Here is a 21,321-nt window from a genome sequence, read left to right as displayed (position 1 = left end):
TATATATATATATTAAACGTTTAAATAACAAAAAAAATAAGAAGAAGAACTTAAATTTTACGTGTACATTTCTGCAATAAAGGAAATCAAAATTGTCTGCTTCCAAAAAGCAAAATCTTTCTGCAAGAACTCTGTTAGCGACAGTGTCGATATATCCCAGCCACGCATGAGAGTTATTTTTATGATACAATATAAAGAAATAATCATTAATTTTATGAACTGATTTAAAAATCAAATTAGTTTGATAATCAAACATGCACACAACATGAAGAAAATACTAAGATGAATTTGAACTAGGCTTAACCAAAACTGTAAAGAATAAAAATTAAATATTACAAAATTATTTAATACAATTGACAGATATTTAAAAATTAAAATTTAATTCTTACTACACAACTAAAAAAATTCATGCAATTTAATACGGCTCAGTTTTATTTCTGTAGATGTTTCGCAGAATGGAGGAGAATGACAAATGAAGGTCATCTCGTTCTCTATTGTAAACAATATACGGGCGAAATCAGTAGCATGCCAAAATTGGTGTTTTTGGAAACAAAAAATACTTCACAAATCGGATAATGCGCGGAGTTTTGCTTACGATTTGTCCTTTATTAGTGTTTAGATTTGACTACTCTACTTAAAGTGTATATTTAGTTTGCTGCCTACTTAAAATAAATTGTTTCTCAACACAATCTTCTGGATTGTTCAACTGTAAATTCGAAGAAGCACTACATCACAGTTTTTACAGTTTCCTTATTTTACTGCTTTTATATAATCCACAGAAAATGTTTTTTAGACAAATGTGATGAGTAGATAAAGCTATTAATTTTTTTTTACTACATAAGATAAAATATTTTTGTTACATGAAGAAAAAACATAAAACATTTTTGTAATGCAGATAAGTGCTTTATAAAAAGCCACAAGTGTAAGTCTTGTTTCTAAATGCAAATAACTTTGCTTGTCTTTATCGCTTGCATGACTTACTCAACTGACACTGTTAAAATTTTCATTCTAAAACTATGGTAAAATGACTGGCAGTTGTCTGTCCATCCGATGAACCGTAAAGCTTACAGTGAAGAATTTTTTTTTTCCTTTATGGTTTTGAAACCATTTACAAAAAGTATAGTTATTGAACCATGAATACAAAACTATATAGTTTTGTAAGTCATTTACAACAAGCCTTTTTCAAAACGCAAACAACGTTATCTAACTAGACAAAGGACCACGGCTCTTCTTAGGGTAATGGTCATTAGAGAGTGCCGGACACTGGAAATAATTCACGTGTTGAAGGGAATGGAGTGATGTCAACACTCGGACTCGAACTCCAGTTCTACCGATGGACAGATAAACTCGCTCGGCTATGATATGTATACACAGTTGCAAAGAACTAAGTAGCTTCATGAGGTGGTTTTAGTGGTTGCGATAAAATTCTGGTTGTTTAACCGTATGAGGTGAAGGCAGTTAATAAACAGTTTTTCTCAAGCTTAGCAGTTTGATTTTTTTTTTGTACTTATGTATGGTTATTTGACTGTTTAGTTGTTGTAGTTCATTTACGTCGCACTAGAACTGCACAATGGGCTATTGGCGACGGTCTGGGAAACATCCCTGAGGATGATCCGAAGACATGCCATCACAATTTTGATCCTCTGATGAGGGGACGGCATCCCCGCTTCGGTAGCCCGACGACCTGCGCGCGAAGTAGAGCACTTCACGGTAGCACAGTTTAACGAGGACCCATACTGCACACCCTCGGTCCCTATGCAGACTGATCCAAGTGGTCACCCACCCACACACTGACAGCAGCCAGTGATGCTTGACTTCAGTCCACTTCGGGACCTTGACTGTTTAGTTTAAATATGGTAAAATAACCCTTCAATACATTGATATTTAACCATTTTTTGAGAGAAATTTCGAACAGTGCAGTATCACCACTTAAGAATACCACTTATTATCGGGAAAAAATATATCAAACCGATGCTAATTAAAACTTTCTCATTCATTAGGTTCTTTTTTTTTAAAAAAAAGAATAAATAAATAATTGAGTCGCCTTGTCAGCCATTTGCATTAATCACAACGACATTAACACTAATCAGGACACTTCACTGGAACAAAACAAACTGTAGATTATTCTTTTATTTTCTTTAACCAGAGTAATTGCACTTTTACAAATTTTTCTTGAATATTGCATTTAAAACAAAAAGAAACACAGCGGGTATTTTTGTGAGAAAGCTATCATTAATAAAAGCAATTCTATTCCCTTGGTTGTAAGAAAAATTAGAAAAACGCATTTGACTTGTCTCATACAATTTATTTAGCTTTAAGAAAGGGAAGAGAAAAAAAAGGAAAGTTATGCGAAAAATATTTCTTTAACTGGTTTGTGATTTTTTAAAGACCCTTTGCTTTTAAAAGAAAAACTGAAAAAATGTTTAGAGAAACGTATTTTTTTTATTCTCTAAATTAATTTTTTAAGATATTCTTTAAGAAAAGTTTCTGTATGTTAGAAGTCTATGCTGATAAAAAATATTTTACTACTTTTTTATTATTTTTTAACACACTTTGAAAAACTGGTTAATGAAAAGTCAAAGACTCGGAACTAAATTTTTTTTTTTTTTTTTTTTTTTTTTTACTCTAATGCCACAAGCCAGTGCTTTTAGAATAAGAAAAGGCATTTTTTAAGGACATCGTAAAACAGTAAACGGAGAAATTATAAATAAGTTAAAATAAAATAAAATGGATTTATTTCATTTTATAATCAGCTTAAAGAGTGAGTCAGGGATTAAAGCTTTTATGAGAATGCTGTAACAATAAATGAAGTTTAAATACGCTAAACGTGAAAAATACCTCAATTATTTAACTTTTTTACAGGCACACTAAGATAACTTTTTAATTTAGCAAGTGAGTTTTTATGAAAAAAGTTTAAAAAAGATTATTTTTTTCTTTTAAGTTTATACTTTAAATTTTAGTGTATAATTAAAACAATTAAAAAAATGTTAATTATAGGGTTAGGGAAAAAATTTCTTATTTAAATTATTTTTCTGTGTCTTTTAGTATACGAGAAAAAGAGTCTAAATTAAAAACTATATAATTTTTGAAATAAATATAACAATTTATTTTTTTAAATTTCTACTGTCACACTTATATTTTTTGCATAGTTTGAAAACAGTTTCCTCTTCAGAGATAGTTTTCAAAATAAACAATATTTTGAAGACAAAAAAATCATTTAGAAAACGAAACCTTTATGAAAAGAATTTTAATTTTGAGTCAGTGAATTTTAGTTTGAGTTTTGGTACTTAAAATGATCCTATTTTTTCTATATCTGATAATAAAATTAAACGTTTAAATTTATTGAAAACAGCAAACTTCATACTCATTTTGCAGAATTAAACGCAGAAGTATGTCGATAGAATATTTTATTGTTCTGTTTTATTTATAAAATAAAATGATCTAACTCAAAAAGCTTTTTCTATTTTTTTCCACATTTTCAAAACAAAGTAAACTCTACGAAATTTTTTTTTCATAAAAAACAGCACACTTCCGCTTCTGTTAATTTTTATTTTGAATTAATTACGGAATTTTGCATCCTAATCGTCGTAATTGTCATTTTTATTGACTTTTTACTCTAAAATAATTAACTTCAAATGCTTTTCATTTGAAAATTTTTATTCCTATTTTTGAAAATAAAATAAACGATGATGTTTTAAAACAACAAGCATAAACAAATCTTTCACAATTCGGCATAAATCATATGAATTTTTGAGAAAATTATTTATTGTTTTGCTTCTGTTTATCAGTGAAATTCTTAACTTCAAAATATTTTCTTGTGTTCCGCATATTCCTTGAAATTAAAAAAAAAAATTACGAAAACTGTTAATTTTTGAAGAATTTTCTGTATTTATCATCATCTTTCATATGATATGTGCCTATTTATTATCCTGCTAGTATATATTATTATAAAAATTATCTTCAAAACATTTTTCTTTTCTACTTTCTATTCTTCAAAATAAAATAAAGAAACTAAGAATTATTAATTTACTTGACAACAAACTTCTATAAAATCACTAAAATTCATAAATCATTCATCCTGAATCATAATAAGAAAATGTTTACCGCTGTGCTACTATTTATTGATAGATATTAGTATTAATTCCTATAACAGTTGAAAAAATTTAATCAAATTTAGAAACATTTTAGGATATAAATATTTCGTAAGGAAAGAGAATGAAACAATTTCTTTGTCTGTATTATTTCTCTTTTAGTTTTATCAACATTGAAAATAAAATAAAAACAGTAAAAAGAGCACTTATTTCAATTCAACAGTGAAATCAGTATTGAACAAGGTCGTATGATTTGCCAATAAAAATATCAAATAAAGAAACATATATTTATTATGATTCCGAACATATTTCTCATTGATATGAGGAAGTTAAAAAAAAAAGAAAAGTATCTTATTTTTTAGCGTCAAAAATGGCATTCATTAATCTTTATTTTATTTTTTTCCTTTTTTCAACACATAACAATTTGTGTACCGAATTTCATTCAAGTAAGCTGAAAAAAAATCATTGAACGTTTTTCATTGATATATAATATTGATTTAAAATAAAAAATAAAAAAAATACGCAATAAGATAAATTTAAAATTAGAAAGAAAAAAAACTACCTCCCTTAATTGCTATCAATTTCGTCGTTGTGAAGATTTAAGATTTAAAATTAGAAGCAGAAAAGAAACTTTAAAGGGATTTGAAAGTAGAATTAAGATTTTTTTAATATTAGAGATGCTATCTCATTACCACCACCTCATCTAAGCGGTCTTAGAAGATTAAATTACAGAATGAATTATTATACGAGAACAAATAGTTTTTTTCGATTTAAAAGAATTTTTAAAGGGTGGAGGGATTAAAATAAATGACTTTTAATTCCTATAAATTAATGACATAACTCCTTTTATTACTATTTTTTCTATTATTTTTAAGTAATGTCTTTCACTTTTTCAACGAAAAATATTCTTAACGAAGTTTACTAACTTTTTCCAATATATACTCAATATTTACAATTAAAATCCTCAAAAATCGAGGAAAAATTATACATTGAAATCTCTCATAACGTTTTCATTCGTATGATATCACTAACGATTAAAATAATACATAAAAATGTCGAAATATTTATATTTTGCTTTAATTATCAATGTACTAAAGAATTAGAGCGGCGTTAATAATTGAGCATATGTATCACTATCTATAGCAAAAATGTTTCAAGCTAAGAAATCTCTAAAATAGCTGTTACATGGAATTAAAGGGACATAATTTTCGTAACCAAATGATTTTTGAGAGCTCTAATTACATTTAAATTCACTTTAATAATTATTTAATAGTTACTATTATGAATATATTTAGACTAAAATGCTAAAGAAAAAGAATTCAACCGCTTCCCTCATTATACCGAGTACATTGTAAATATTTATTATCCCGAGTATACTCGGGCAGAAGCCCGAGTATACTCGGGCATAGCAGAATGCGTCAATACGTTCTGTTTTATCACGTTTATATTCGGCCGGAAGCAAAACAAAAAATAATCTGCTGTGATGGGAAGTTTGTTTGGGAGTTTTGCTATTTGTCGGTCTGCTGCAGACGCAAGGGCGCGGGCAGCGGGGTGCAAGGGGGTGCACTTGCACCCCCCTGGCTTTTTTTTAAACAATAATTAAAGAGATACAGAAAAATTTTGTTATAAATTTTTTTTATTAAACATATTTTTATGGAAAAACAAATAATTAAGTAATTATTGATACATAACAATTAAAAAATTGTTTAATCAAACAAGAATTGTAATCGTCTTGTTTGCTGTCCAAATCTGTTTTTAACTTTTTCAATGAATTCTGAGTCATCTTTGATTCTTTTCTTATGCACACTGAGCATTCACAAACTTGGCAGATATCTATGCTATATTTTTAAATTTCATTTAATAATCATTTAATAAAATGTAAATAATATTATATTTTCTATTAGTTATTAAGTTTAACAAAGGTGTATAACACAAACTGACTTCTCGCAACTGTAAAACTTCATCAACACAATAAATAACAATGTTAAGCGTGCACAAACACGTTAGTATACGAAACTACTGTTTGTAGTTATTTGTGTTTCAAAGTCAGTAGCTATGCCAGCGCGATCGCCTCTGGGCAAAATTTGCAAGTACAAGAAATTCGTACTTTTTTTTAAATATCTTGCTAACAATGAAGAAATGCATCTTGAAAAAATGAACAGATGAAAGTATATGTAATAACAAAACAAAATGTAAGAGCAGAATATTTTAATTTTTTTTGGGGGGGAGGGTAGTTTGTTAGAGGGTTGCACCCCCTTTTATATTATTCTGCCGGCGCCCTTGTGCAGACGTGTTTTGTACAATTGTATTATACGACGTTTGTTGAATTTACATTGAAGCCGGTTGCGACCAGATGATTTTTCGGATTATGTGAAGATGTGAACCCATACACAAAGACCGATATTTAACTTGCCCGAGATCATTTGGGTTAGTAAATCTAAATATTTTTTCACACGTGGAAAAAAAATGCCTAATAGCAAGGCATTCTCTATAGTTTGGAGTTTGACTGCATTTAGAAAAACTGGCAATTCGGGTCCATTATCAGGCAAATGTTTACTATTTAACTGTTTTTGAAAAACTACTCTAATTGTATAATTCTAAAACATTAAAAGGAACTCTATCCGATTAGGTGAGGCCCACATATTTAACATATATCGAAAGATATTGCCACATAAAGTAAATATCCAACATATATGTGGGGAAAATTAAATAAGGCATATTTAGAATCCTCACAAAAGTTCAGTCGAGCCTCAATCGAAATTTTCATTTTCGTTAGATTCAATAAATAAAATAGCGATACATTTTACTTGTAGCGATCAGAAAACGATTGACAGTCGCGTTGTTATCAAGCACAGTAGATATTTGAGTGCTCTAGCTAGCTGGAAAGAGATCGAATGCAAGATTGCATCGTCACGTAGGTGAAAGAGGAATAATAAAAACGTACTCATTAAACAAATTTTTCAAAATATTCTGACGCTAAAAATTTCCAATACTTATATAGAATTCCATTAAAAAACTTTTACGAAATTTACTTATCAATACTCATATATACTTATTACTATTTATAATTATATACTTATTTATAATTATAAATTATTTATAATTATATACTTATTTACTTATCAATACTCAGTAAAAAAATAATACACATTATCAATCTTGTCAATACAGACAGCTTTAAAACGAAGCTATTCAATTTTAGATTCATACGTATTTCCTGTTTTTTTATAATAAAAAAAATAAAAATAAAAAAAAACTTTTTTACTACAATAAATTATAGTCCATTTTATGAACGAGTTTTACAACTGCTTTTGACTAGTCTTTCAATTCAGTTCATTTAATTGTTTAATTATTTGATTTCTACTATTAGTTCACCCTATTATCTTGTTCAAATTTTCAATCGCCAATAAAATACTTTTTATTCACCCATTCAAAATCAAATACATTTTAGTGGAATGACACTTGCATGTTAATACAGTGTTTTCAAATATTAATTCATTCATTAAATAGGGATGAGCAAAAACGAAACGGAATTTTCTGATAGGTTAAGCGTTAGTCATTGTTTTAAATTTTACTAGGAACGATTCAGTTTTCCACGCATTTTAAAAAGGACATCACTGATAATTTCTAACTTATAGCTCTATTTGAACAAAAAATAAGATCTGACGGATGACAATTTGCATATTTTAATATTTTTAAAAAGATGCAGATAAGTTTTTTTAGGGTTAAAGCATTTGTTAAATGTCACATAAATTCTTAATTCAAAGTTTAAAAATAGGTGAAGTTATATTAATGTAGTATTTTTTTGCTGTACGTTTTGAATTATTTCGAAAGATTTTACAGTAGTCATTTCTTTATTTATCTAGCAATGCAGGAAAAACAAATTAATACTGTCGATCGTTTTCGATGCTTAAATTTTTAAGCTGTCATGGTGCCATCTACTGGGTAAAATTTGCAACCTATTTTAGGAATTAAAATAATATGAATTGAATGGTAATTTTAAGGTAATTTTAATGGTAATTTTTTTGGTAATTTTAAGACCCTCTTTTCACCATTATAGTCGTAGCGTAGAAGAAGTTTTGAGTGCAAATTTTTAAAAAAATATTTTTTGCTTGCATAAAGTTATATTATTTTAGTTAAATACTATGAAATTTACGCTGCACATGTTTTTTTTTGTTTTTTTTTTTTTGACGAAACACTTACATAAGGTGCTCAAAAAATCACGAAAATATCTTTAAATTTAAAAAAAAAATTAATACTTCCCTTGCACGGATATTTCTGATCAATATGAAATGAAATTTGTTATAACAACTAGTAAAAAAGTAAAATTGTCTATGCAGTCTATTATTAGAAACGTAAGTTTGAAATAAATAAAAAAAAATTTTTCAGTTTGTATAAATGCAACAAAAAATTTGTTTCCCAGTGTTATCAATAAACTTTTTTCGAAAGAAAAATGTTTAAAACAAAATGATTATAATTAACATCAAATGCTAAAAAAAAAAATGATAAAACTTGTATTTATCGGTTTTTGGTGCCTGTCACGACGATTAAAAATATAATCTAGCGATAATGAGAAGAGCAAGAAAATGAAACATGCAAATCGATCGTGTGAATTTTATTTTTATTTTAATTTATTATAAAATGGAAAGAGACTGGCTTTTGTTGGAAGAGGTTGAAATCGGTAGTAGATGTATTTTAAATGTGGTTCACTTTTTTTTTTTTTTTTGTCAATTGGTGATGTGGACACGGATCGCTCGAAGCGCATTTGGAACCGAGTTAAGTAACGCCCTACACATAGCACCGATCATAGACGCAGGTGCATTAAATGGATGAGCAGTGGTGATGGTCCCAATGAGGTGAACTGGGTTCCCGGCAATGCCTGGTTGATTGGAATTCGGCATGGATTAGGGATAGAATACCACCAGTTGATTCACTGCAGTTTTGTGAGAAGCCGGAAGAGCTGTATTAAGATCACCGTACTTTGGCTGATCGTGAGAGCTGCATTAAGTTCACGGTCCTGTGCTGCCATTAGCAGTCGAATGTATGCAGGCTGACCTTGTGTGTGATCGAGACGAGACTGAGTGGCAACAGTGCGAGGAGGTGGATAATGTCACAAGTAGCAAATCATCTGTTCAATGTGGAAGCATGTTCATCAAAGTAAGCATGTTAGAGATCGAAGTGAGAGTTGCTGTCAAGAGAAGCGTGTACATATCGAAGTGGGCGTTACTGCCAAGGTAGGTGTGTTCACATCACGTCCGGGTCACCCATGTGGCTCCCCACATGGATATCGACCCTCTCAACTTTCATCTCTGAAAAGGTACCCCAACATAAAATCGAGTCAAGATGTCTTATATACTATTAGATGGATTAGAATTGTATTTTTGTAGTGGAAGATACACTACAATTTGAAGTATAGACTTAAAAAAATCGAAAGTGAAGAAAGAAAGTTAACTCAAAACATATATTTTTTTTTTCAATCATCAATATTAAAAGACAAACTTATTCTGATTAGCCATAAATCTCAAATACTAATTTATTCTCGAATATAATCCAATAAAATAAAATAAATAGAACTCACTTATTTCTCTGTCATGGAATATAGCGGGACTTAACGAAGGTGAAAAATCACTTTCTGTTTTTGAAATAATTACTACGAAAGGTGAAAACTTCTTCAAGAATACAATGGCTGTTAACCTAACCATTTAAAGATCAAAACTTCTTCGAGTTAGAATACAACATTCAACAAAAGTAATCACTTTTTATTTTAAATATTCAAATTTTTGGTGACATCATCATTTCTACAAATATCATAAGAGTTATATAAACTCGTATGCAAACGAACAATATCGCATCGTAAACGAACAGAATCGGATGCAAACGAACAATAATGTCAAAAGGGGCTACCATTTTTAAAGATCGGGTCCTTTTTCACCAAATAATACATCACGACTCAGTAACTAACCTTCATCAAAAATCATCAGCAAACAAGTAGCATTTTTTGTACAAGGCTTTCATGAAGCCTATAAGATCGTTTTCAACGGATTCAATGCAAATCAATGAATCTTGTAACAAATCTTTTGCGGACGATTCAATTTTAAGTGAGAGCATCTATCCCCTTCATAAGAAGAAGAAAAAACGCATCGACGATTAAAAAAGGACGGCAACTGTAATTCACATTTGGTTTAAAATCGTTTGCTTTTTTCAAAGAAATATCAATTAGATGATTATTCTTTTGAATGATTTTCACCTACTGAACCAAAGGTACGCAAAATAGAATAAAGCATTTCACTCAAAATTAAAAGATTACAAAAATGCTTAGTTTATGTTTTTATTCGCTTAAATATTTTATTTTTCTACCTCCGCTATAATATTTTTGAATAAAATAAATCTTATCCAGCTGATTTGTGGCTATGACAGTTCTGTAATATTTAAAAATTTTAACTTGAATCTTTAAAAAAAAAATACAATTGCATACATCTATTTTAAAACAGAAGGAAAATATAACATTAAAATAGATTTATTTAAATATTGTTCGGTATTTTGGGGTATATTAAATTAAACATCTTTTCTTCCGACACTGTGTGTTATTAGATAATGTACGGAAACTATTTTCGAAATCATATTACGAAGTCATTGGAACCATTTAAAAAACGTTGAACAGCCGACCCAAATTTAGGTTTACGACCGCTAATGTTCATTTACGTAGCCTTGTCATTTTGAATCTGATCCAAAAGACAAGGGAACTCTTGGATCAAGTATTGGGAGAAATTTTGCCTTCGTGGAGAACTTTTTTGATGAAACTAACCCGCATTTGCGTAGCATGGAGAAGAAGACCACGAGAACCTTCCACGGTTAGCCTGACGGTAAAGGAACTCTAACCTATGATCCGTCTACCACTGAGGATAATTCACGTCAACACTGTGATCGGTGCAAGCCGGATGCGGAATTCGTATCGACCAGCCCATCGCCGAGATTCAAACCCGGCTCACCTCATTGGAAGGCGGAAGCTCTATCCCCTGAGCCATCGCTGTTCTGAATTATTTGATAGTGCAAGTTTGTTCCGGAATGATTTGTTCTATTGAAAAATAATACTCTAAAATAACAAAAAAAGCAAAACTTTTTGGAACTTTATTTTTATTGCTGAGTAAGTTAAGATGTTTCAAGTCTTTCTAAGGGCAACCATTTATTCAAACCATCTATTGAACAAAATTCGAAGATGCACTTGTTTCTTACAGAAAATGTGATTGAATAATAAGTAAGAACAGACAAAAAAAAACAAACAAAAAAAAACGTTTGTGGCGGAATAGAATGCTTCCGAATCGTAATTTAAACATTTTTCATAGGACCGATTAAAGGGAAGAAAGAAGTCATTCTTTTTCTCCTCGTCATCAAGTCACGTGGCCTGCTGAAGATAATCTATTTTGAGTAATGACTACTGATTGATATCGTCTGTCTTAATCTGCAACTGATGAACGGAGAGATTACGACATAGAAACGAGATTACAGGGTCAATTAATAATCCAACCAAACGTACTAAAACTAATTTGTGGTATTACTTCCAACATGCTTCCCCCCCCCCCAACATTCACTCAATCGAACCGGATGACCACAATTTAATCTACGAAGATGGATGTTTTTACCTCGACTGATATATATATATATAGCCAGTAACAAAGAACTATGCAAAACATTGGCTTCATTACAATTGCTTACATGATATACTTGGATAAATTATTATACGCACAATGAGATTTTATGTAAAATCTTCATAATCAGGTGGATACTATACAGCTTTATTCTTTTTGCATGACTGAAACCGGTTTGCACTTGCTAACGCTAGTGTAACAATGGATTATATTGGACGATATATAATATAAATTTGACGATAAGATAAATAAGACGATATATATATTTATAAATATAAAATATTTATTATATCGGGCATTATATAATAGTAATTAGACCAAATTATTAGAAGTACTATAGTTTCTTAATAATTGCACGATTTCTAATAATTGCACGAGTCTATAGGCAATACTTTCCAGGGACTGTATATCTGATGGTTCAGTTGATTTGAAATTATTTAGTGTCATATTTCATAAACACGGAATTTCAGATAACTATAGAAATACTAATTCGTGGACATCCAAAGTTTATCATGGATCGTAACGAATTAAAATAATTATATAGAGTATGAATAATAAACACCCCTTTTTTTACTAAATAGAGCTGCAGGCAATAAAACATTTTTAAATGCCTTAAGGGGAAAAAATAGATTCGTTCTAAAGTTAAATTTCTATCGTAAGCAAATGCGTGAAGCCAAAGGAAAAAAATTTCATTTTCAAACGTCCCTCTCGAATTACTATCTAATCGTAATTTTTAGATTGATTCTTAGGATTAGTCATGAAAAATCCACTTACTAGAACAAAATCCACTGATTGTGAATTTTAATCACATTTCCTTTGTTTTTGCTTTAAATAGTCATTAAATTTCTAACTATTGGGAAGGAAGAGAAGAAATGCCATAACTAATCTCTAAAGAGAGCAATGAAGATCAACGCAGGGCCCCGACTAAGCCTCATTGGGGACCCGGGGCAAAAGCTTCTTTGTTTTATTACTTCAATAATAAAGAACCAAGCTTTATGGAGGTATTTAAAAATTTTTACCTCATTATAGTTGACAAGAAAATTGACTAGAACCTAAAATAGCTACCCCCTCCAATGGTCAGATGAAATATAATGTTCTGTCCATTTTATTGATTTTCAGATAATTCTATCTCTATCATGCCGAATGCAGTCATCCGATTGTCATCTAGATGCGAAAAATTCATATCCTTGGGCGGAATTCCACTAAGTTTATGCAATGACGACAAAAGCCTGTATTTTCATAAACATGTCGCATTTTGCAATATGTAAAAATTCAGGCATTTGATTGGCCCAATGTGTCCATCATAATTGCGAAAATGTAGCTGAATTCCGCCTTAGAAAGCCATGGATTTACGAAATATAGATTGTATTCATACGATAGATGAATGATGAAGCTAGCATGAAAAAAAGTTCATTAAAGAAGTAAACATGAAATAAATCTTATATTCCATTAGAGCCTTATTCAGGCTCTGGATCAACGTTTTCAAAATAAAAATCTATAATTTTAAAATCCTGAATGGAAGGCGTCCCTTCCAGCAATAGAGAGAGGATACTATAATCTAGAGAAGACCTCTAAAAGCAATAAGAAGTTCTGAAGCAATCAATTATAGTCAGGTGAACAAATGAAATATTGAAACACCTGCTTCCCACACTCTATCACATATAATGTCACATTTTCCCTTCTTTTTTTTATGAATAAATTTCATCTTCACGAACTGCATTTCAATTTTCTCTTGAGGGGCAGACAAAATTTATTTTCGTTCTGCATTCTTTGAATTCTCATTCTAAAATTATGATAAAATAACCGTTTGTCCATCCGATGAATAGTAAAATTTAGGGTGAAGAATATATTTCACCATTACGCTTTTGAAACCGTTTGCAACTGGTGTGGGTATAAAATCATGATTACAAAACTACACGGTTTTTTAACCATTTACAGCTACCTTGGTTTCAAAATCGTAAAAAAAGAAATTTAACTGGAGGTAGGCTTCTCGTTAGATAATGGGCATTGGAGAGTGCTGGAAATTCTTCATGTGTGTTAAAGGGTCAACGCTGGTACTCGAACCCCCGTTCTGTCGGTCATGAGATCAGCTCTCTCCCTCAGCTCTAATATGCATTAGTTGAAAGTCTTCATTAGGAGGGATTAGTGTGTGCAATAAAATTCTTGTTCTTTAACCCTTTTATATAGCAATAATTAATAAACGATTTTCTCATAGTTTCATTACTATCTTATTTGTGGTTATTTGATTATTTTGTTTAAATAGGGTAAAATAACAACTAAACAGATTGTTATTTATTCATTTTTTCCAAAAAATTTCTTGTAGTGTGGAATGCACCCTTCGGCGTTTGCCTTGAAAGTCTTAAAAATCAAAATTATTATGGCTTTTTCATGTTAATAAATTAGAATACATTTGCTATTTATTGTGCAAGAAACACAGTATGGTATGCCGTAAACAAAGGGTTAAAACCATTTTATTTATGAACTGTTCATGGATATCCCAAATACGATAATATCAACAACCCATCATTTCCTAATTTTAATCACAGAATGTCCATCATTCATATAGAATATATAGCTGTTCTGAATTATTTGATAGTGNCATTCTAATTTACAATACGTCATCGCCAATTCCAAGATGGTGCTGAAGTAAAAGAGCATAGATAACCTTTACAGATGGTTTCAAAATAACATATCTGAAAGAACGAAAATATATATATATATATATACTCAGACTCAGTAAAAAGCAAATTGATATTTTTAAAAACTCTTGCCATGAATTGATAGAAAGAAAAATGTTGTGTTAAGCCATTCTTTTTTAGTTTTAAGTCCATTTTCGTCTTTTTCGTATGTCTCATTTTTAGGTGCTTTAAACTAGTATAATTAGTTTCATTCATTCATTAACTCATTTTACTTCTTGAACTTTTACTTTAAAATACCCTTAAATTTAATCGGCAAATATTAAAAATAACGTACTGTCCATCGAATAGTTTAAAAAAAGAGCGAAAAGTGTTCTTTAATGATTTTAAAGCGCAGAAAATTTTATTGAAGTGAGGAAGACTGGGAAACCTGCAAGTTTGGCTATCTCGATCTTGATGAGTTTTTAAAACGTGGTATTTGTTGACGCTAGCAACTGTTTCTTCCATTCTGTTTCGAGTAAGCTAATCTCGCCAAGTATCCATTCTCGAAAGTGACACATTCTATATTCTTTCATAAAGATTGCAATTCTTTCACTATATACTACACAGAGACAGGCACGAAGCCCTGTAGAACATAAACATGCATCGAAGTTGCCAGGTACAATAACGCGAAAATATATCACGGTTACTGTATAATTCGTAAATCTAAGTTAAGTGCACGTGAAAGAGTTATTAAATTTGATGTGCTACATGGCTTTGCACTTAATTAACTTAACGTTCATTAAAATTCTAATTTTTGTAGAAAATCTTTGCTCAAATTTAATTCGCCATTTTACTGATAAAGATTGGATGCCGCTGACGTCACATGTGTGTGTGACGTCACATGTATGATAAATATTCTATATTTATGTATCGTTAAATTTATATTATATATCGTGTAATTTAACCCATTGATACACGAACGTAAACAAGTGCAAACCGGTTTAAGACAATAAAGTTGGCAGTAAACCGGCAAAAACAATAAAGTTGTATAATATCATTTAATAATTAAGATTTTTTCTTGATAATTAAGACATAGAATCTTATAGTGCGTCTAACAATTTGGCCACGGACTGTATATAAAGTAAATATTCTGTTTTGTATACATTTCAGAAAAAAAAATTTACTGTTTACAAAGAACTACATTACTTGTCTATGAAAAAATATACCTGCCAATTTACGCTGTTTGCGAATAAATCTCTCATCTTTCTTTTTTAAATAGTAGATCATAATAATTAACTGACTCAGATTTCAAATAAAAGATTATGCAATTAATTTTTCCTCCATTTTAAATAAAATCATTTTACATTTATTTAAAGTATAAACTGTTTGTTGTGACACAGAAACGGTTTACTTATTAGGAAATATGCTAAATCATTGTATTTAATGATAAAACTTTTCCTTCTAACTCAGTAAAGAAAAAAAAGTATTTTTAAAGAAAGATTAATTGCGTTCTCTGTGATATTTCGAATGCATGTAGGTGTTGTTATCCTTTCAAAATTTTGTTTTAAATACAGTGAGTAGGTGAGTGGAAGAAAAAAATAAATAAATAAATTTGAATTATTCGTTATCGTTTTACAGTCCGCTATAGTGAACCTTCAAGGAACTGAAATTTCGGTTTCACTATAACCGGGACTTCACTATATCGGTACTACAAACAATTTTAACTCGTTTTTCCAAACTTCCCCCCCATTTTATTACGCATTATTTAAACAAATGACTCATAAAATTAAATATAAAAACGATTAAAAAACAATATATCTAGTCACAAAATATGCGTAAACTTTTATTTTTTATGACTTTTCGTCTTGCGAATAAAAAAAGTGTAGGGATGGCCTTTATGGAAGATAGAAGAAGCAAACAAGAAAAAACTACATTCCGCACTATAGAAAATCGGTCTATGTATTTCACGCAGAAATTTCAAAATGACTAAAAAATGAAAAAAATAAATCAGTTGAAGAGAGAAAAAAGTTCTTCTTTTTGGTTCACTCTATCGACAATAAATAACGTGTGTGTTGTAAGTGAAGTATCCGGGAATTAACTCTATAAACCGTGTTCACTATAGTTCTAAACATCCAGTGTTCCACAATAAAACCTCTCACCGCAGATTTTACTAGAATTATTTTTGTCCAAATTATTAGCATTTTTTTCAGTTTATATATTTACAAAAAATAAGGTATCTTTTGTAAATACCTTAACTAAATAAATTTAACAATTACTTAAATATTATAGTGAGATCACAATATTGACAGATATAGTAAGATTATAATATCTACGAAATTTCATTTGCAAATAATCAAAATTTAATATTGTAATGTCTATAAAAGACGAAGTCAAAATTTAATTTCATTTTTTTTAAAAAAAACAACATCAATTTTGATTCAGAAATAATCGGTTCTTCTTTAGGGATTTTTCATAATTATAAGTAAAAATAATTTAATATGTTGAATTATTGAAGCATATAAAATAGCTGAGATTTAACTATCAAAAGTAGTTTGTTTGTCTTTTCAAATGCTGCTTCTGTATCGCTATTCGAATGGAATTTAATGAGGCCTTGAGATTTCTTTAATAAAGTTTTAAATTATAACGCTTTTAATGAACACACAGAAATTTTTAACAAATTACAGGATATTGTTAATTATAAGGGGATCATGGTGAAATAATAGACTTCTTCAAAATAAGAGATTTCGTGCGTTCTGAAAAAAAAAACAAATACAAAGAAACTTCAATGGAAATATTGAGAACAAATACCACTTTGTCAAGAAAGATTGCTCACACTTTTCTATGAATATGCAGTCAATAACCTCGAGGAAGTATTTTTAAAAAAATTAAAAAAAAACAACGGAAGAACAACTTTTATGTAAATTTGAATAAAAGAGTTTCTGAGCATATTTTTGGAATTAAATTTTTTTTGAAAATGATTCGGTCAATAACCATAAAGTAAGATATGTCACCAAGCTCTCGAACAGTGTTCAAATTATATTTACTTTAAAAGAAAAAATATTTTAAAAACATCAGCTTTTAGAGAGAACATTGAGTGTAATAATTCAAAGATAACAATCAGTTAACAAAGATTCAGTCAGTTGTGTTTTACTACAATCCATAATTTAAGGCAGTTATAAATAACATTGGGGAAAGAGAAGTTATAGACAATGCAAAACCTTCATCTATGAAAAGCTACCCCACCATTTAATCCAGCTAACATGTCTTATATACTTGGGAATTGGAATTGTATTTTTGTAGTGGTAGATACACTACAGTACTCCCTTACCAGAATTATTTCTGTGATAGAATTCTATAAACAGAATACTACTTGTGGATTCATTGCTGCTTTGTGAGAAGACGGGAGAGCTGTCTCAAGATCACCGTACTTTGAAATGCTCATCATGAGAGCTGTATTAAGTTAGCGGTCGTGGTCCCTCCTGTGTTGCCATTAGCAGTCGAGCGTATGCGTAGCACGTTATGTGTGATCGAGACTGAGAAGCAACAGCGCGAGGAGATGGATAATGTCGCAGTCACAAGTCAACTATTCAATGTGGACCGTCCATCGTAATAGGCGTGTTCACTTCACGTCCGAAGGTCACCCATGCTATAGACAATGTCTATGAAAGGGTACCCCCACCATAGAATCGAGTTAACATGTCTTAGTGAATTGCAATTGTATTTTTGTAGTGGTAGATACACTAGAAATACATAGCGCTGTAGATTTTCATCGTATGTTTGAAACTTCATATTTCTTTATGCCTTTGCAGATTGTTTTATTCTTTGCAGAATTATTTCATCCTTCCCGAATATAATCTTTGACAGTTTATTTCTTTAACAATCATTTGCCTCCTATCTGAGAACAATTTCAGCAGATGTTATTCATATCGAAAGTTATTATGTTTCAAAACGATTCTTTCTACATAATTATTATATTTTTCCACGCAGTAGATGTGATTTGTTCATCATAATGTAGAAATACATACTTTAATTTTAATTGAGAAAAAAATTCTATTGAAATTATTTCCGTTACGTTTTTCTCCATTCACTACACATGTTTCCAGGTCTATTTCAAATTTTATTTCTTAAAACTTCATTCCTTTAATGTTTATGCTTCATTCATTTAAACTTTAAGCATAGAGTTAAGTATTTTAATAACTTTATGATATGGGGGGCTCACTTTAGCCATTAGCTCAAGTATAGATCACATTCTGCTCTGTTTCTAAGAATGCCACATATGGAAATAAACTACGCCATAAGAGCGGCGATGGGCGTTCGCCTTTCAATGAAACGGCTTGCACCGACCACAGTGCTGACGTGAAATATCCTCAGTGGTAAACGGATCACGGGTTGCCGTCAGGCTAACAGTGGGAGCTTCTCGTGGTCTTCCTCTCCATGTAACGCAAATGCGGGTGAGCTCCATCGAAAAAGTCCTCCACGAAGGCACATTTCTACCAATACTCGATCCAGGAGTTCCCTTGTCTTCTGGATTGCGTTCGAAATAACAAGGCTGAGGAGTTGTAAACCCACCTAATTGGATCGGCTGTTGAATGGCGGTTGTAAAAATAATAAATAACGCAATAAGCGTTTATCTACGTCTGCAATAAGCGACGTAAGGAAGAGGAAAAAAAGACTGTTTTAAGTACTCCATTAACGCTAAAAGAAACGTTAAGTACGCTAACTCTGTAAAATTCATTATTTATTGATGTTATGAATCACCTTTTTGATCCCATTACAACACTTAAGAAATATAAATTTTGTGAGCGTCTTTTTACTTCGAAACAGAGTTAAAGGAAAAAACTATTTTCTCAAGTTTAAATTCGATATGAAGAGCTGAGAAATGTTAAAACCTTTGGCAAAAAAAAAAAAAAAAAAAAAAAAAAAAAANAAAAAAACAAATTTGAAACAGGAAATAAATTCAGAGTGTACAGAATAGAAAAGTATAATAATAAAAAACTTTGCGAAGTGAAACAGTGAGAATGGAGTACCGCGTGTTGCCCCCACCTAAAAACAAAACTGTTTTTAAATTGTAGCTCCATTGAACAATCGGGCCGTTAAAGAAAGTGCACTCAACGATTACGCATTTATCTGTAAAAAAAAAAATCTCTAAGATTTCCAGCATGAAAGAAAAAAAAATACTTCATTGAAACAAACTGTTTCAATTACGTCACTGATTTATAAGTTCAATTAAGGATATGTTATACATGCTCTACAAAATGTTCATGACGCATTCTCTTTTGTAAATTGATTACTTTTATGTATATATATATATATATATATATATTTAAATGACCCGNTTACAGTTGGAACCATTTATCGTGGAATTACCATAACCCAAATACCGATGGCTTCAATATTTTTTTTTTTTAAAAAAGAGAAGTTCTTTTTTATGAAATTATTTGAAGCTATTTAATATGTCATTTTAATTTTTGATATATGTTTTTAACAAAGTGTAACAAATAATTATATAAATATTTTCCACTTGAAAATCAAGCAAATCGATATATTTTAATGAAGGCTTCGAAAAAGAAATTGAAAAAAAAAATTAAACATGACAATGACCAATGTTCAAAAAAAAGTACATTCAAGCTAAGTTTTAGGAATGATAAAAAAAAATTAAAAATACTGCTTAGGAAAAAATAAAATATTTTCAAGAAAAACATTTTTGGAGACAATTAGCAAACACAGTCTGTAATTAACAATTTAATCAGGTGTTTTATTCTGAAAAAAAAAATCTTCTTAAATCACTATTTATGTTATGTCCACATTCACATAATTTGTTTTTATGTGTGCGCATACGTTTGAACAAACAATGAATATTTTAACTTTTAATTATTTAGCTTAATTTATTAATTGTAATATTTGTCAAAAATATTGAAGACACTGATATGGACCTGATGATTAAAAAAAGACTCAGCAACTTTATTTATTTTACTGATTATTATGAACTTACTGATTATTATGAACTAAGAAAAAGTGTACTAAATATACTGAACAAAGTTAAATCAAAATATTGCGTCTTATATAAACTGAAAATGTTTTTATTTACATCCTGTCAGAACTTTTCAGAAATACAATCTAAATATTTAAATGAGCGAAGAAAAAAAAATTTTGAAAAAGAAAAGATTTTAATTTTAACAAATGAAAATTAATAATTATTTTAACTACGACCTTTAAATTGAAAAAAAAAACTACGACAGTATATATATTTTTTTATTTTAAATTCGTCAAGATTTAAAAAAAAAAATCAAAAGTGAATCGAAGTGCATAATTAGAAGGAACTTACCTAAAAAAATACGCCTCCCGAACATACTTATTCTAAATAATAAAAAAAGAGCATTTCACACAACTTCTAAATATTTGCATATAAATATTATCCAAGGAAATGTTTCGATAGAGAACGTTTTCCACGTGGACTCGAGCTAAATGTTATAAAACAGTAGAAAACCTTGTGGAGTGACGCAATATATATCAAAACAGCGCATGCGCAGCTATTTCAGTTTTCTTTACATTTGTTTAAAGCGAAAAAACGACCTGTCGTGCCACTAGTTTTCAGACAAAGCTGCTCTTTTGTCGTAAGTAAGATAAACGAATAACAATAATTTATAAAAAAGCGGACATAAAAAAAGGGATGTAAATCTAGGGATCTCATTGGAGAATTTATAGTAGTATGGGAATTCTGGAAATCGACATCACTTTCGGCCTCTTAAAACCTATTATTTTATTGATAAAATAATAATATTATTATTTTATAATAGTATTTATAAATAGTATTATTTTCTTAAAACTTTCTTAAATTAACTTCTTTAACACTAAACATACCAACACTTAATTTATACCTATTTCTACCTTTATGTTTCTTGATTGAATGTCAGAAACATGGATGATAGGAAGGTAATAAACTAAAAAAAAAACTTTATTATAATG

General features: G+C 29.8%; 1 protein-coding gene across 3 annotated transcripts in view; it reads right to left on the bottom strand.

Moving 5' to 3' along the window:
* Window positions 1-20,826, bottom strand: part of LOC107454023 (class A basic helix-loop-helix protein 15) — a 219,912-nt gene extending 199,086 nt beyond the window's left edge. For all 3 annotated transcript variants that reach the window (XR_011636302.1, XR_011636300.1, XM_016071066.3), the window contains exon 1: window positions 20,681-20,826. The gene's annotated coding sequence lies outside the window, so the exon portion shown is untranslated. The remainder of the gene's footprint in view (window positions 1-20,680) is intronic.
* Between the last annotated feature and the right edge of the window lie 495 nt (window positions 20,827-21,321).

This window comes from Parasteatoda tepidariorum, chromosome 3 (assembly GCF_043381705.1).
Source record: "Parasteatoda tepidariorum isolate YZ-2023 chromosome 3, CAS_Ptep_4.0, whole genome shotgun sequence".
Taxonomy (NCBI): Eukaryota; Metazoa; Arthropoda; class Arachnida; order Araneae; family Theridiidae; genus Parasteatoda; species Parasteatoda tepidariorum.
The sequence above is the reverse complement of the archived record's forward strand: the minus strand, read 5'-3'. Positions and strand labels throughout refer to the sequence as shown.